This window comes from Benincasa hispida, unplaced genomic scaffold (genome assembly GCF_027475165.1).
Source record: "Benincasa hispida cultivar pf3 unplaced genomic scaffold, pf3_genome.v1.1 HicScf358, whole genome shotgun sequence".
In the NCBI taxonomy this organism is placed as follows: Eukaryota; Viridiplantae; Streptophyta; class Magnoliopsida; order Cucurbitales; family Cucurbitaceae; genus Benincasa; species Benincasa hispida.
In genome coordinates this window covers 1-11,954 of record NW_028326446.1, presented here as the reverse complement: position 1 = coordinate 11,954, position 11,954 = coordinate 1, and the positions used below count along the sequence as shown (strand labels likewise).

The following is an 11,954-nucleotide window of genomic DNA, read 5'->3' as shown; positions in this document are numbered from 1 at the left end:
AACAATATGTATAAATAAATTAAAAAAGATTTAGCTAAACATTGAATCTTGTAACAAAAAATTAAAGAATAAAAAACTAGTTAGATAAAACCAAATCTACAAAGAAAAGATGGATACATAAGAGATATTTGGGGAGAAGAATCAGGACGGATTATTTATTTAAATGAAAAAATATATTAATCAAATTCAGAAATATATTCAAAGAGATATTTTGAGAGAAAACTATGAATGATTATTTGTTTTAAATGCAAAAATATATAGTATCCACAGTTTTGTTTCTTGATTTTTATTTAATTAGATTCAAATGAAAACTAATAACACAACAGTTAATAATTACACTATGTATATAAATGTTAATAATTCAGTCTTCAATAATTACCTATATGTACTATAGATAAGAGATTGAAAGCAAATAAGAAATTAGAAAAAGTCAGATTATTCTCATTGAAACCTAAAATTGTGCTATATATTCAAATTCTCCAATTTTTTATTTGGTTTGGTAGCCTAAATGGAAACCTAACACCCCTAATGGAATCATTGATAAGTTTTTTTTTTCCTTTTTTTTTTCTTTTTGCAAATAGAGGCCTAATATTGGATTATCAGTATTGTTTGATCTTTTACTATCTTTTTGTTGTTGAGTTTTGTGGTTGCATTCTCTTGTTGGTGCAATTTTGGATTATATTTCATACAGGTAAACGTGTTCAAATTTTGGTTTTGAGAATTACAAATCAATTCTAAAAATAGATTAATCGTTTCAATAATGTGAAAAACAACGATTCTTTGTTATTTCACATAATTGGACCTATTAATCAATCATCAGTTCAATTAGTCAATTTTTGTTAATATGTAAGATTGAGACGTGAGGTCATAGAGTAGATGATCTTGATTAAACTATGAGACAAAATAAGATTGTAATTGACCAACAAAGAATTTAGGATTGCTTTCAAAAAGGTGTTGCTGATTTTTCTTTTTTTCTTTTTTTTTTTTTTTGGAGAACATGTTGATTTTGGACAAATGCATGGGCATCAAATCATTGATATTCAAGATGGTAATGATATACTTATCTCCTAAGGCTATAAATAACATAAAAAGTAAGAGTTGCTTTGATCTTTTGGTGGGCTAGAAAATGAAGGAACTAGGGATACCACCAATCCATGTGGGTTAACTTTTTGGGCCATGAGCCTTGAAGAGGTCCAAAGAGTACATCTAATATATTTCATAAATATCTTAAAATTTAAATTATTTTATTGAAGGTTTCTAGACTAATTTTCGACAATTCTAATATTTTCAATTATTTTAATATATATGAATTTTTTTATAGTCGTTTTTTGTGTTCATTTTCATTTTAATGCATTCAATATGAGATTAATGAGATGTTGTTTTCCAAATTGACCTTTATTAAACTCGTGGACTTCATTTATTGAAGAATCCCTAATATTGGTGGATTATATTTATGGCATAATTTATGGTTACAAATCTTTGTTTTTATGTTTTATGTTTATGTACAAAGCTTATTTCAATTATAAATGAGGTTGTTCGTGTTCCAAACACATTTAGAAGTACAAATTTGAGGTTGTTATATAATATATACTCCAAAATTTTAATTTCAGTATCGTTTCTATTGAGTTATAAATTCTCTATATTTTGTCATATATATACATATACTTTTAGTTATTTTGCAAATATACTTCTCATATTATATGCTACCAATTAGACCAGAAACGAATATAGATGACATTATCAACTTATTAAAAAATAACTAAATTCGTGGAGTTCAAATTCGTAAAAAATAACTAAATTCGTGGAGTTCAAATTCGTAAGCTAGTGCTATGAAAAGTGTCAGTAATCTTATTTTCCCCTACAATACAAATTTTGAATGTATATTTAATATATTGTAAGAGGAACTATATGAATATACAATATGCAATCAAATGTTACTAACTAATTATATTTAAACAATACTGTCGTCGCCATAAACCATATATATTTGAAATTGAAAACAAAATGTACAAATACACTCAGATTTGTTATCCATCCATTTGCAACCTCATATCCATTGACCGGATCGACCAAATATATATGGATAATTTGAAAAGAAATCTGAATATATATGGATTATTGAAATGAACCCATATAAATTCAGCAACTAGATCGAGATCCATTGTGGACCCATCGTAGCTTCATCCATCTATAACCCCATATTTGGCTTCATCGTGCTCTACCCAGATCCTTCGTCCATTTTCAAAGGTCTCCAACCTAAGATCTGATGCCACCAACTAAATCTATTGTCGTGCAGCCAAGATCCGACATCGATCAACTCATGTCCATCGTGGACGTCTGTTCATGGACCATTGCAATCTCAGGCCCAACATCATTTGTTTGTTGTCAATTGCTTCGACTATCTTTGCAACCTCCTTTGCTTGCTGGTTTAAAAGAGGGACAATGATTTTGTCATTTGAGGAAGCCATGAATGAAGGAAGAAGAAAAAGAGAGTGAGGAGGCGTAAAGATAAAGGAAGAAAATTGTTTTTTGTTTTGTTTTGTTGTTTTTTTTTTTTTTTTTTTTTTTTGGGTGATTGGAGAAAAATAGTTATTCAAGGATGCGAGAAGAATAATTAGAAAGGATTATTTTTGGATGTGAGATATGAATAGTTTTTTTCCCCCCTAAATGTGGACAAGGCTAAAATATAAAAGATCACTAACATGTGTGAAAAAATGAAGCTATGTAAAAATGGGATGTAAAAGACATTGATGTAAGATAGATACATATTTAAGTCTTCTATGTAGAAATCTCATTCTCTAATATCCAAAATTTGATGCATGCCATAGGATTTCATTTGTGTCAAATGGACAATTTTATGGTATATTTTTTTAAAAATGTCTGGAATAACATTATTTTTTGTTAATGGGTTTTCATCATTTTCCCTCTCATTTTGAGCTTATCAAAATACCATTGCTACGATTAGGATTGTTTTTTATTATTAAATTAAAATCTTTAAATATCTTTATTGTTGTGAATTTGAATAGCACAACGACACATAATGAACACACGGATATGGGAAAAATAAATAAATATTAAAATATATAAAACATAATATATAAATAAACAAAACAAAATAAAACAACAAAAATATGAAATAAGAAATTGCTCCACTTTCTCCAATTTTCTTTGAATTTTTACCAATATATGTGTATCTTACAAGCTCCAAGAAATGCCTCAATTTATAGGCAAGATGACAAGTAAGAGGTGGTTTATTTGGACACTAAGAATGAGTATTTACAAGACATATGACAACATACATGGGATGTAGAGGGAGTGACATTTGGTTTTTGACACTAAGAATGAGTATCTATTTTACACATAATTTGTAATATTTATAATACTCCCCCTTAGACACCTATGATATATATATGAAATATGTTTCATTAAAATCTTACTAGGGAAATAACACATTGGAAAAAAAAATCCTAGTGAAGGAAAAAAAGTATATATTTCATATAATCTAATACTCTTAAACAGAATAAAGTATATTTACTCCCCTCATGGAAACATTACTTGAAATCTCTAAGTCGCCTTATTCTAATGTTATGCACCAATTTCTCAGAAGTTGCACTTGATAATGATTTTGTAAATAAGTCTGCCAAGTTATCCTTTAAACAAATTTCTTGTACAGTGATGTCACCATTTTCTTCAAGATCATGAGTGTAGGAACCTTTGTTGAAATATGCTTTGTTCTAATCTCCTTTAATATATTCTCCTTTGATTTGGGATATGCATGTTGTTTTTTTTGTATAATATCGTTGGAAGGTTTTTGTTAGAAGATAAACCACATGTTTCACGAATTTGTTGAGTCATTAATCTTAGCTATACATATTCTCAATTAACCTTGTGAATTACAAGAATTTCAGCATGATTTGAAAAAGTAGTCATTATTGTCTATTTCACTAACCGCCACTATACAACAGTTTCTCCACATGTGAATAGATAACTTATTTGCAATCTAACTTTGTGTGGATCAAATAAATATCCAAATTTTGCGTACCTAACTAGATCAAAATTTGATTTTATCAAATAAAATAAACCCATGCCGATCGTTCGTTGGAGATAACAAAGTATACACTTAATTCCGTTTCAATGTTTTTTTTTTGTTAGAGAATAACAATATCTTGCTAATAAATTTACTGAAAATGCAATATCTGGTCTTGTATTATTAGCAAGATACATAAGTGTGCCGATTGCACTAAGATATAGTACTTCAAGACTAAGAAGTTTTTCTATATCATCTCGAGATCGAAATATATCTTTCATCATATCTAGTGAACGAACTTTCATTGGAATGTTTAATGGACGTGCTTTGTCCATACAGAATCTTTTCAAAAAATTTCCTGTAAATGTTAACTTATAAACAAATATCTCATCTGCTAAATGCTCAATTTATAAGCCAAGGAAAAATTTTATTTTTTCAAGATCTTTCATCGCAAATCTTTCTTAAGATATTCTATTGCCTGTGAAAGCTCTTCAGGAGTTCCAATTATATTTAAGTCGCCAATATATACAGTTATAATGACAAATCCTGACTGTGATTTCTTTATAAAAACACACAGATATATTGAATTATTTTGATAACATTTTTTCAACAAATATCCATTCAGGCGATTGTATTACATTCATCCTAATTTTTTTAATCCATATAATGATCTCTATAAATTTATTGAATATAATTCCCAAGAATTTGATTTATATGTTTCATGGGATTCTCATATAAATATCATTACCAAGAGATCCAAATAAATATGCTATGACTACATACATAAGATGTATGCCAAAATTTCAAACACAGTCAGACCAATTAAATATCTTAATGTAATTGCATTTACCACCAGAGAATATGTCTCCTTATAATTAATAGTAGGTCTTCGTGAAAAACCTTGTGCAACTAGTCTTGCTTTATATCTTATGACCTCATTATATTTTCATTTATTTTCCTTACAAATACCCATTTGTATCCCACAAGTTGGACACCTTCTGGTGTTTGGACTACTTGTCCAAAAATGCGTTTTGAAAGTGAGTTTAATTTTGCTTCGATTGCTTATTTCCATTGTAGCAAATCTCTTCTATGTCGACATTCTTCATCAGATTTTGATTTAAAATACTCATTTTCAGATATAATATCAAAAGCAACATTATACACAAAAATATTGTCAATAACTACATGAGTCCGCTTCCATTTTTTTTTTCTGTCATAACATAGTTTATTGAAATCTCATTATTATCTTTTGGTATTTCACCTTCTTCAAAAATTCGACTATCAGTCATGTCTAGGGGTTCTTCATGGATATTTACATCATCAACCAAGTCTCTTTTACTGTTAATTATTTTTCTTTTTCGAGGATTTTTATCTTTCGATAGTCTACCATACTTTTGGCGTGTTCCAGACTCATTAGTGACAACTTTTTGTGTTGAGATATCAATTTTTTATGGAACATATGCAACTGGTATATTTGACTTAGTTACTTTTTTGCATCTATAAATACATCTGATAATTGATTTGCTATATTTTACAAATGAATTATCTTCTAAACTTCAAGTTCACATTGATCTGTATGGGGATCTAAATGAGATAATAACGATACATTCCATGTAATTTCTGTTTCCAACTTTTTAACTCCTCCACCTAATGTTGGAAAATTTGTCTCAATGACAATCAACAAATCATGTATTAAATACATCACCAATCAGAGGTTCAAGATATTTAATAATTGATGGGGAATATATCCAATATATATTCCTAACCTCTTTTGAGGGGCTATCTTAGTACGTTGTGGTGGAACAATTGAAACATATACTGCACATCAAAAAATTCTCAGATGGGAACTATTTAACTCATAGCCATAAACTAATCATAATGACGAGTACTTATGATAAGCTACTGGCCTAATGCGTACAAGTGACGTTGTAAGTAAAATAGTATGTCTTCATATAGATGTAGGAAGCTTAACTCTCATAAGAAATGAATGATTCTGCTAAACTATTTTGTGTATGAACATGAGTTATAGGATATTCAACAATTATCTTAATTGACATATAATAATTCTCAAAATCTTGGTATGTAAATTCACCAGCATTATCAAGATGAATGGTTTTAATTGTATACTTAGAAAATTGTGTTCTTAACTTAACTATTTGAGCAAGTAATCTTGCAAATGCAAGATTTCAACTTGATAATAAGCACACGTGTGACTATTTGCTGAATGCGTCTATTAATACCATAAAATATCTAAATGGTCCACTTTGTGGGTTAATAAGTTCACATATATCACCATGAATTTATTCTTAAAATGCAGGGGATTCAATCCTCACTTTAGCTTGTGATGGTTTAATTATCAATTTTTCTTGAGAGCAAGCATCACTCGATAATTCATTAGATTGAAGAATTTTCTGACTCTTTAATAGATGTCTATTTGAATTGTCAATAATTCTTCTCATCATTATAGACTCTGGATGACCCAATCCATCATGTCAAATAGCAAAAATATCTGGATTTATGAACTTCAGGTTCATTGTTGTATATATTTCAATTACTCGTATATGAGTATAATATAATCCAGAAGATAAAGTAGACAACTTTTCCAGTATACGTTTTTCATATGAGACCGTAGATATGATATATAAATATTCCACATTATTCTTACTATCAGTCTCAATATGATAACCATTGCAACGTATATCTTTAAAACTTAGTAGATTTATCTTTGATTGACTAGAGAACAATGCATTGTTAATTGTAAATTTTGTTCCTCTAGGCAAGATAATATTTTTTTTTCCAAATCCTTCAATTAGGTTTACAAAACCTAATATTGTATTGACTTTTACTTCCAACATTGTCAATTTAGAAAATATTTTCTACTTGTAAGTATTGTGTGCGTAGTTGCACTATCTGCCAAACATATATCTTCTTTGTTCATTTTTTAATCACCTAACATATGAAAATGATCCATGTTTCTTCATTAAAAGAAAATAATTACAATAAGAAAAACAATACTTGGAATATACAAAAGTTAACATTTAAAAAACATGAAGATAGATAAAAAAAAATAATAATAATAACAATGTTAAGTCTAAATATTCTTAAAGTAAAAAAAAAAAAAAAAAAAATTGATGTTCTACCAACTGTGTCATTCTTCTCTTTAGGAGATTCAAAGAAGTTCATACCACTCTTCTCTTCAAGAGATTCAAAGAAGTCCGCCACATCCAAATTTGCTTGAGATAGGTCAAATATGTCATTATCTTGGTATGAAAAATTTACTTCCACATTTTTCACTTTTTCCTTTAGGGAGGCTTGGTAGAGATCGACTGAGTGTTTTGACGTATGACAGGCATGTGACCAATGGCCAATCATTCCATATCAGAAGAATTTAGTTTCAACACCTTTCGAACTCTTATCTTGTGGAATTTTTCCTTTATGGTCATTAATTTGTGTGGTTATTTTGATATTTGAATGATTAGAACGACCACTATGAAAATAATAATGATTTCTTTCTCTGCCACAATCATGACCATGACCCTGACACAATTATTATTGAAATTCATAGCATTCACTTTAGGGAATGGTGTCATTCTGGTTGGTCGAGATTCATGATTTTTAATCAATAACTCGTTATTTTGTTCAGTCAGGGGAATACATGAAATTAGTTCAGAATATTGTTTAAAACCTTTCCCTTGATATTGCTGTTGCAGGAGCATATTCGAGTCATGAAATATAGAAAATATCTTCTCAAACATATCAACGTTAGTAATTTTCTCTCTGCATAACAAAAATTTCAAACCAATTTTAAATAATGCGGAGTTGTAATCACTTACTGATCGGAAATCTTATAGTCTCGAGTGCATCCACTCATAACGAGCTTTAGAAAGAATAACTGCTTTTTTATGATCATACCTCTCTTTCAAATTTTTCCACAAGATACAGAGATCTTTTATTATGAGATACTTCATTTTCAATCCTTCGTGGAGGTGATGATGAAGGAAAATCATAACTTTTGCTTTTTCCTGACTGAATGTCATATTTCCTTTTTTAGTAGCCTCTCCAAGATTCATAGCATCCAGATGGATTTTAGCATCAAACATCCATGACAAATAATTATTGCCGTTAATATCAAGGGCAGCAAATTCTAATGTTTTCAGACTCGTCATGGTAGCACTCTAAAAAAATATTATATTTATATTAAAAATTTAATAGATATTAAATATGAAAAATAAAATAAAATTTATTAATTATAATAAAGAGGAAAAAAACCCGACCTACCTTTAAGGGAGAAACGACAGGAGCTTGTGCTAATAATATGTTGTGAACTTAGGAGTACAATGATATACAACAAGAACATGGATATGGAGAAAATATAATATAATAACAATATATAATAAAATAAATAAAACATAATATATAAATACAAAATAAAATAAAACAACAAAAATATGAAATAAGAAATTTATCCACTCTCTCCAACCTTCTTTGAATTTTCACCAATGTGTGTATCTTACAAACTCCATCAAATACCTCTATTTATAGGTAAAATAGCAAGTAGGAGTTGGACACTAAGAATGAGTATTTACAAGACACATGGCAACATACATGGGGTGTAGAGGGAGTGACATTTGGCTTTTGACATTAAGAATGAGTATCTATTGTACACATAATTTGTTATATTTATAATATTTATTATGTATTTTTAAATTGACAGGTTTGTAAAATTCCGAGCTATGTTGTTGATTTCCAAGAAGGAAGAATTTTTTTCATTTAATATTGGTTTATAAAACTCACACTTGAATTTTGAAAAAGGTAAGTCTTTTTTTCCTTATTTCAACAGAGTTTTTTTTTTGCTTTTCGGTATTTTTAGGGTAAATTTTTTAAAATAACACATGAAAATATTAGAAGGTTATTATAATATGACATATTATATAAAATTTTCTAATTAATTTGTGTCAGACAAATTTGTAAATATTAAATTCTTTTAAGGTAATTGCAACGGGTAGCATTTTTAGGGCTAATAATTAAGTGATAGCAACATTTTTAAAGAATGCAAATATAGTTTTTGGAATAGAAATTCGACCAATTACAAAATTTCACGTATCTTCCATCCAGTCATTTTATCACAATAATGAGCTTATCAACTTCAACGGTGATGAAGCCTAAATCACGATCGATAAATTCGGTCGAAGGTTCAATTGGGCTTTTAAATTGTAAATTGGATCGGGTCGAGTAATTAAAGTCGCTTGGGTCCATAGTCTAGTCAGATTTAAGCCTATAATGGAAAATTTGGGCTAAAGGAAAGATTGGGTCTAAGCCCAACTTTAGCCCAAAAAAAAAGGTTGGGCCCAAGCCCACCTAAAGCCCATGGAAATCCTCTATAAATAGAGGCATGCCCTTTCATTTTTTGAGGAAAGGGGAATCGAAAGAATTGGTAACAAAGTGTTAAAGCTCTAGAGATCAAGATTAAAGTTCTGAAACTCTCAAGATTTTGAAGTTCTGATTGATCTCGAGATTACAACCTTCTGACGATTGAAGACTTGGAAGATTAACTTTCTTGAATTCCAGAAGATTGAAGCTCAAATCGATCTCAAGATTAGAACCTTCGGAAGATTGAAGACTTGGAAGATTAAAACTTCCTTAAATTTCAAAGGATTGAAGTTCAAAAGAACTCCTTGAAGATTGAAGAATTAGAAATTCTAAACTGTATCTATTGTTTGAAAGAAGACATTAAAGGATCAAACATTAAAGAATATATCTAATGTACTATATTAAAACCAATATAAAAATTCCACGAATTAAATTCCTTTGAAAATCTCGTGTGAACAGTTTGGCATGCTCAGTAGGACCATCTTTACCTTTCATCTCTTTCTCTACAACAAGATTTACCTAAAGAAGCCATGACATCCAAAGACAACTCTCCCAAAACTTCAAGTGAAGTCTACAATAGATCAATTACTCGTAGTCGCTCTAAGGGGATTCAATAATTTGAAGAGTTGCCACCCTTTGAGATTTCGAGGAATATATGGGAACAAATTCCAAAACAACCGCAAGGCGAAATTGTCATTAGAGAAAGTCTTGTAGTTAATAAGCACACTCCACCTTCTGAGCAATCAAGTGAGGAGGTGTCAGATCCAAATATAATGTCAGTCGTGATGGCCAACGTCGAAAAAAGTGAAGAAAGGATGGTTGAACTCAAAAAGACAATTAACATGCTGATGAAGGTAGTCGAAGAAAGAGATTATGAAATTGCATCCTTCAAGAATCACATTGAAAGTCATGACATTGTTTAATCAAGTCATACACCCGTAGTCAAGAATAATGACAAAGAGAAAACTATTCTGCAAGAAAGCCAACCACAAAATTCGACATTAGCTGCTTTGCTATCTATTCAACAATTACAGGAAATGATTGCAAACTCCATCAAGGCTCAATATGGTGGACATACTCAGACTTCGCTCTTGTATTCCAAGTGATATACAAAGAGGTTTGACAATCTAAGAATGTCAAATGGGTACCAGCCACCCAAGTTCCAAAAATTTGATGAAAAGGGCAACCCAAAGCAACATGTTGCTCATTTCATCGAAACATATGAAAATGCTGGTATGCAAGGAGATTTGATGGTCAAATAGTTCATTTGAACTCTGAAGAGAAATGCTTTCAACTAGTACACCGACCATAAACCTGAAACTATTGATAGTTGGGAACAGCTTGAAAGAGAATTCCTCAATCGTACAACACTAGGTGTATCATTAGCATGATAGAGCTCATTGCCACCAAAAAACAAAAAGTGAATCGGTCATTGACTGCATCAATCCCTGGAGAGCATTAAGCTTTGATTCCAAAGATAGACTAACTGAACTGTCAGCAGTGGAAATATGCACTCAAGGAATGCATTGGAGACTTCTATATATCCTGTAAGGGATAAAACCCATACCTTTGAAGAGTTTGCAATTCAAGCTCATGATATGAAGCTAAGCATTGGAGGGAGTAATGATTTACTGGTCCCATAAGTAAAGAAAGAAAAAAAAAAGAGGTAAAGAGCATCTAGAAGGTATTGAAGGGTGCTACTAAAGAAGCTATGGTCGTTAATACCAACCCTTTAAAGTTTATCTCCAAGGAGAAAAAGATTGAGAAATGTAGTTATGGGGCGAGAAAAGACGCCGATGTTGAAAGAGAAAAGAAAAAGTCTATCATTTTCTGGACTCTGATCTACTTGATATGTTAAAGCAACTATTGGAGAAACAACTCATTGAACAACCTGAATGTAAATGACCTGCAAAAATGGGGAGATTAAATGATCCCAATTATTATAAGTATCATCGAGTTTTCAGTCATCTAGTAGAAAAGTGTTCGGTACTAAAGGAGTTAATTTTAAAGTTAACTCAAGAGAAAAAGATTGATTTGGACCTCGACGATGTGGCGGAAACAAATCACGCTGCAGTGATGATTCATCCTGATGTTCGACTATCTGCAACAGAGAGTTTAATTCAAGTTGGATCTCTTGAGCCTATTATTCTTCACCGGAGGTCTCACAAAAGACCGACTTCCAGAAAGTTTACTCCCAAAAATAAGAAAAGCAAATGGAAGATGCAGATGAAGGATGAACACTAGTAACTCATTGGAAGATAAACAAAATTTTGTCCAGAAAGAATCTCGTTTATATTGAGACTATAAAAGGAAGAGTAAGTCTCAAAGAAGAAAAGCAAGGAAGAATACGAGAAGCCTTCGACTAGTGATCGAAGAAATCGAGGAGCTTCCTCGACCTCGACAACTAATAGCTGCTAGACAGATTTTTTTTGGTGTCGCTCCCAAAAGATCGCCAATCAAATAATACTTATAATTCACCGAACAAACTACTTATACTAGCTGATAGTATAAGCAGCAAGTCCGGGGTCTAACCTCAGTGAAGTATGGAAGATTAATT

The 11,954-nt window shown here is 30.5% G+C and overlaps 1 long non-coding RNA gene across 1 annotated transcript; it reads right to left on the bottom strand.

The window, feature by feature from the left end:
- Positions 1-6,344: 6,344 nt before the first annotated feature.
- LOC150030278 (uncharacterized) lies at positions 6,345-11,948 on the bottom strand. Its single transcript, XR_016527107.1, has 2 exons — positions 11,438-11,948; positions 6,345-11,303 (listed from the first exon to the last, which is right to left on the bottom strand). It is a non-coding gene; the product is annotated as an uncharacterized LOC150030278 (long non-coding RNA).
- Positions 11,949-11,954: the final 6 nt, after the last annotated feature.